Source organism: Cyprinodon tularosa, unplaced genomic scaffold (assembly GCF_016077235.1).
Source record: "Cyprinodon tularosa strain WSP-4 unplaced genomic scaffold, ASM1607723v1 ctg581, whole genome shotgun sequence".
Taxonomy (NCBI): domain Eukaryota; kingdom Metazoa; phylum Chordata; class Actinopteri; order Cyprinodontiformes; family Cyprinodontidae; genus Cyprinodon; species Cyprinodon tularosa.
Window position 1 is genome coordinate 6070 of NW_024039320.1, and position 6848 is coordinate 12917.

A 6848-nucleotide genomic window follows, 5' to 3' on the forward strand; every position below is an offset into this window, starting at 1 on the left:
GAGTATAGTAACACAAACATGTCTGCTAATATGCTGGTCTCGCGAGAAGTCGTAGTGCACAAAAGCTCACACGTGATTGGACGATGGGGCCGAAGGCTCATCAGGCTCCTCCAATCACATACGACGTCATTGTTATACAGAAGGACTCGCGAGAAGAGCTCGCGTCGCTCCATTCTGGAAGGTGGCGGTAATGCACCAATAAATTGTTTGCAATTGCAATTGTTTGTCTCCATAAGATTGAATTTGAGCAGGTGGACATTAGAGATAATAAATGCAACAACAAGTTTTTGAATCAATATTCTATAAATAATATGTACCCAGGAAGAACAAAAAGCACAGCTCTCTTACAAAATTTTAAGAAATCTATGATAGTCAAAATTAGGACAAATTATTTGAAATTCCCAATTCCTCCTAAATATAAAGAATTACAATTTAAAATAATAAATAACATATATCCTTCAAATGAGTTTTTAAGAGAGAGATTTAAGTTTAATGTTGAGAATTGTGGCTTTTGTACAACTCAATTGGAAACAACTAAACATCTTTTTTATGAATGTAAAGAAGTATTAAACTTATGGGATCAACTTCGAACCTTTCTGTCTTCTAAAACAATAAATTTAGATTTTATTTCCTGGCAAAACATTCAATTCGGTTTATCCATTAAAGAAAAAAAATTTGGAATTTTTAATCAATATCCTAATAATTGTAACAAAGTATTATATCCATAAATGTCGCTATGCAAAATGCTCCCTCTCAATCTCTGCTCTCAAAAATGAACTTTCCCTTTTCAAAAGATGTCTGAGAAAGATGCAGAATTTAAATGCAATTAAATTGTTTGAGTTAATTGAAGAATTTCAGTTGGTAGTCCCCACTGATTAATTTACTTTAACTACTATTATTATTTTATTTATTTTTATTTATTTTATTTTATTTTATACTTTGTTCCAGCCTGTGCATTTAATTTTATTTTTCAAAAGCAGGAGTTGTGATATTTCTTCTTGTATTGAAATATTTGTTATTGACTTGGTATTTGAGATTGTTATTGTTTTCTTATATATTCAATAACAAAAAAAAAAAAAAGTGGAAATCTAAAAAAAAAATTAACCATTACAGCCAACTGATTCTGATTAAAACTAATTTTTGAAGTAAATTATTTTGTGTATTTTTTTTTTACATAACATTTGCATACACAGTAATCTAGCGTACTTTAATTAAATAAATTAATTCAAGCTAAAATGTAAGAGTCTATAATTAGGCTATACTGAGCCTGATCTATTTCTACCATCTATTTGGGGGATATTTATTGCCACACTTTGGGCCACTTAAAACCAATTTAGCATGCTGACCTATGTCCTTATGACCACAGTGTACCAATCTTCTGATGGCTACTTCCAACAGGATAATGCGCCATGTTATAAAGTGAATCATCTCAGAATCATTTCTTGAAACTTTTCCACTTAAGTAATTGTGAATTGAGCATATTGACAGACAACATTTTATTTTTTATCTTAAATGCAAATTTAAAAAAAAAAAATTACTGCTCTAAGGGCCGGATTTATCAAGATCCAATTTTGCGTGCCGTAATTTGCGCTCGCAAACTGGAATTTTGCGCGAGGGGCTGAACCATGATTTGCGGGTGATTTAACAAGAGCGATTGCGTAACTAGTGGCAGGTGCAAAACTGTTGGAGACGCCCTATTTAAATGATGGTTTTGCGCGTTTTGTGGTTTGCGGCAAAGTAGTTTGTAGTTTGTGCAAACTAGTGCATTAAGAAATTTTAATCTTACAGTGACCCTCCCACCCCCTCCAAAAAAAGAAATATATATATATATATATATATATAAACTTTGGCAACCTTTATTCCCTAAGGTGGTATGTGGCTGAATTTCTACTTCACCGCAGTAAAAAAAAAGAACAAAAAAAAAAACCCAGGTGTTTTGTATCGGCCTGTAGAAAAATGCACATACCAAATGGCTCACAAGAAGTGACTGTTGATAAGATGACTGCGCGTATGCATCCCCGCAGCATTGGCATGTTGCTCCACAGGCGCAAGGCGGGAGGTCGGGGTTCTCTCCGGTAGGGCGTCAGGGCGACATGGCATTTAGAACGTCGGACAGCACTTTTGAAAAACTAGATTGGGAGATCCCAGCTCTCGCTGCAACCGTACGCTGGAATGACCCAGATGCAAAAAAGTGCAACGTTGCAAGGAGTTTTGTGATATCTGGTATTGCGTGGGTCCTCCTTGTGGCTGGCTCCAAATCCATTCGGAGTTCCCCCAACAGCTCCAAAATGGCAATGCTGGATAAACGAAATGTTTTGGTGATCGTTTCCTCGTTCATTCCACAAATATTCACACGGAGTGAAAAAAAGCGTTCTCTGCGTCTCCTTGCTTCATTTCAATGTCTCCTTCTTGCGACAATAACCGCTGCCATGTGTGCGCAATTACGCATACAGACCATTTGCACCTTCTTTTGAAACGTGTTAAATATAGAGTCAGATACCGTTAGCAAAATTGCTTTCAGGTTTGATAAATCACTTTGCGAGCGCTAAATTAATATATTTACATGTTCTCCTCCCACAAGACGCACTTTTGCGTGTAAACGCCCAATATTGAATATTCATTGCAGAAAAAGTACTAAATGGATAAGAGGCGCTATTTAGCACGTTTTAAAGACCAAATCCTTTTAGCACGCTGTTGATAGATCAGTTTGTACATTTTTTAGCGTGCGCAGTGAAATAGCTCACGTTTTAATACACGCAAACCTTTGATAGATCCGGCCCTAAATGTATTGCTCTGTCAGCTAAAGATCTGTTTTGGTCTCTATACTTTAATTAAATAAATCAATTCAAGCTAAAATGTAAGAGGCTATACCTGATCTCTTTGTATCAGAGATTTTGCATTTGTATAGATCACAGCATGTTCATTTACATGTTAAAGCCTCCCCTAGAATTCCATGGGGGGGAGGCATGGGGGGAACACTGCCTAAGAAATTCCACGTCAATTTCTGACAATTTACGGGAGTTTTCGGCGAAGCCTGCAAATTGCCGTAAACTGCCGCTAACCTGAAGTTCCACGACAATCTACAGTGCCGTATATTGACGAAAATCCCACTTTTCATGCAGTGATATTGGGAGTATACCCACAGCAGCGGACCCGGTGGCACAAACCACACACGTCAGGTCTCCTTGGCCTCCACCGCTGGCACCAGTAGTGAATTTTTGGAGTGGTGGAGGTGGGACAGCATTGGTGCCGCCTGTGAGCCAAAATGTGGGGGGTGCCGCTGCGGAAAATGCCAGCCTGGAGGAAAGGAGATGTCTCTCTGTGTCTTATTCAATGGGAGACCACCAGTGTGCCGAGGCCCAGGGGTGCAACTGCACATTTTTGAGGTTGATGCGAAAACACAAAATCGGCGGCCCCCCCACCCCCCGTACAGTAACCAATGTTGTTCAACTTTCTCTCCATTAGACAGTAAATGAAAACAGTATCCTTTGGAAAAACACCTCTTACTCTTCTCTGCTCTTGGATTTGGGCCATCAGAAACTTTCGGTGGGCCATTTTTGACCATGTACTGCCTAAATATGTCCCCCATTTTGTGTGGTAAAGGCCATTCAGATGGATCTTCTGAATAAAGCCTTGCGTCAGCACTCTCCTCTGCAGCTCTTCGCTCCTCTCCCTCTTCATCATCTGAACCTCTATGCTCCTCTCCCTCATCTGCACCTTTCTGTTCCACATTCTCCTTTGTGGTGATTGACTCACCATGTTTGCCTGCACCAATTTTCCCAAAAAAGAACACAATGAGAGATGGTCATCAGAAATTCAAACTATTATGGTATATAGGTTTTTGCTGCCTCCCAAATGTATTTATTCCTACCTGATGTCCTCACTTATCTCTTCTATCACCGACCTCATGTCTGTCTCCTTCACCCCTTGTCTGTGGCGTTCTCCACTAAGTCATATGGTCAAAAAGCATTATATATTAGTTGTAAAAATTACAGATCTTAATACAGTTTTTAAAAATAATGTTTAAACATTAACGATTGGGATTAGGTAGCTGTTCCCTCACTTCCACCTAATATTAGACAACCCGTCGCTTTCCCCTGTCTGTCCTGATTCTTCCTCTGTCATCTTCTCTTCTTTCTCTCCATCCTCACAGCTGAATAAATAAAATTTATGTTAATTAGGGTTAAAAATACAGCAGTCAAACCACAATAAAAATTAATCTTTAAATTTGAATGATCTTCTCGTTGGATAACAGTTACTGACTGGACACTGCATTTGATCTGACTTATCAGATACATCACAACACCAATGTAGTGACACTCACTGCATGAAAAGTGGGATTTTCGTCAATATGCGGCACTGTAGATTGTCGTGGAACTTCAGGTTAGCGGCAGTTTACGGCAATTTGCAGGCTTCGCCGAAAACTCCCGTAAATTGTCAGAAATTGACGTGGACTTACTTAGGCAGTGTTCCCCTCATGCCTCCCCCCAATGGAATTCTAGGGGAGGCTTTAACATGTAAATGAAAATGCTGTGAGCTATACAAATGCAAATCAGAGTTGCAGGGGGAGTTTTGCCCCAAGTGACATTTTTCTAAAAGGTAAGAAAATCTCTGATACAAAGAGATCAGGCTCAGTATAGCCTCTTACATTTTAGCTTGAATTGATTTATTTAATTAAAGTATAGAGACCAAAACAGATCTTTAGCTGACAGAGCAATACATTTAGAGCAGTAATTTTATTTATTTTTTATTTGCATTTAAGAGAAAAAATAAAATGTTGTCTGTCAATATGCTCAATTCACAATTACTTAAGTGGAAAAGTTTCAAGAAATGAGTCTGAGATGATTCACTTTATAACATGGCGCATTATCCTGTTGGAAGTAGCCATCAGAAGATTGGTACACTGTGGTCATAAGGTCCGGCCAGGTCAAGATCCGCAATTGCAATCGCACCAAACAGGAAAAAGAACATCGACAAATTCCGGTTCGTCAAATTATAATATAGCAGCAACAGATCGGTGACTGGAAATTATAGCACAATTCTTATATATATATAAAAAAAAAACTAACACCGTTTATTTAAATGATTAGATCCAAACTATTGGTTATTCACCAACGAGGAAGCAGATTTCTCACCTCCATCAAAATATTTATTTTATACCGAGGGACTTAAACTTTAATCAAATCCATTCAAAAGAAACTTCTTATTACAGGAATGTAAAGAGATGCTGAGTTTGGGAGTAGAGAACAAGTTCATTAAAAAAAAGCAGTTTTGAATTATCCTTATCCCCGTTACAAAAATCTACAAAAATATATATATATTTGGGCAGAAACTGAACATATGCTGGATGATGGTGGGATTTTTTTAATATGTCATATTAAATGAGTGACTCTAATTTAATGCTATTTTAATGCTATTAGAGATGATTTTAATGCCATCAACAAGAACCATGTACACAAGTTATTAGTGTACATGAAATATGAAGGAGCTGTAAGCACAGTTCCATGACTCCTGTATGTATGTAAACACACACACACACACACACATATATACGTATATATATATATCCTCTAGCTTTTTCTCCGCCTGGAGCTTCCTTTCCGAACATACGGCTTTATGATCAGTTCCACGCAAATTAATAGCGATATAATATATCTGACGAAATTGTTTTTATAAGCATTTTTTAATAAAGAATTATAAATACTTCGATAAACATATTTAAATAATTTTAGTGCCAATTAAGGCCTTGATTAAAAAAAAAAAATGAATGAATTGTAAATATTTTTTATGATCCGCGGAAACCCTGGTTCATCTCGCGCATTCTCTCTACGATCTCCAAGAAACTCAGAGCGGAGCGCAGTCTGGAGCCACAGCGGAGTATGTATGCTTTGCTTTGTGCAGGCGGTCTGGAGCGGAGTATGTGGGATTTCGGGGTAAAACTCCTCTTGGACGCGATGGCGACTCTGCAGTCGAAAAAGACAAACTCAAAGAAGAGATGCTAGCGGTAAATATATGTTCGATTACTGCCTGCTAAGCTAAATCAAGCCTAGCGTAAGCTACGGCTAATAGCAGCCTAGCCTAAAGCCAAGGCTAATAGCAGCCTAGCCTAAAGCTACGGCTAATAACAGCCTAGCCTAAAGCTACGGCTAATAGTAGCCTTGCAAGAACAAGCTTTATTAAAGTGTATTTTTTGTGATTCACAGGAAGCAGTACGCCGTCTTCACAACTCGGAGACTAATTGCAGGCACTATGAACTGGAGCAAGGGTAAGATTTAAAGAATATGCTTTCATTCTGCGGTAAAAGGAAATGGATACGGATAGATACCGATCATAGCTGTACATTTTGTTTTCACAGACTACTGTCGCCTCACAATTAGGCGGTGACCTCCTATTTGCTCGGAGCAATATCAGCAAGTCCAGATTTGCACGATGTTGATAAAGACGACATTGTGTGTAAGTGACTTGTTTTAATGTTTTCTCCTTCCTTGTTACTGTGACTTGCGTTTGATTTTTTATTCATACCACTCTCATTTAATTGTTTTCCAGCTGCCTGTAAGACGTATTTTGAGACGGTACGCAGGAGCTTCAGATATACGCAGCCTGAGAACACGTTGCGTGCGGAGGCTGCCAAGCAATCTGCTCGGAGTCGGGCTAGAAGAAAGAGGGTAAGACTTTATTTGGTGACTATTTTTCAGGTGCGTTGATAGATGTGTTGTGTCCATACGCAGTGCGCTGATTCATTGTTTTTTTTCAGCTGCTGAAAGCGAGGCAGAGTGTGCTAGCAGATGAGGAAGTGGAACTCTGGAAGTCCGCCACCGTCGACCTCATGTCCGACGAAGAAGATGGCG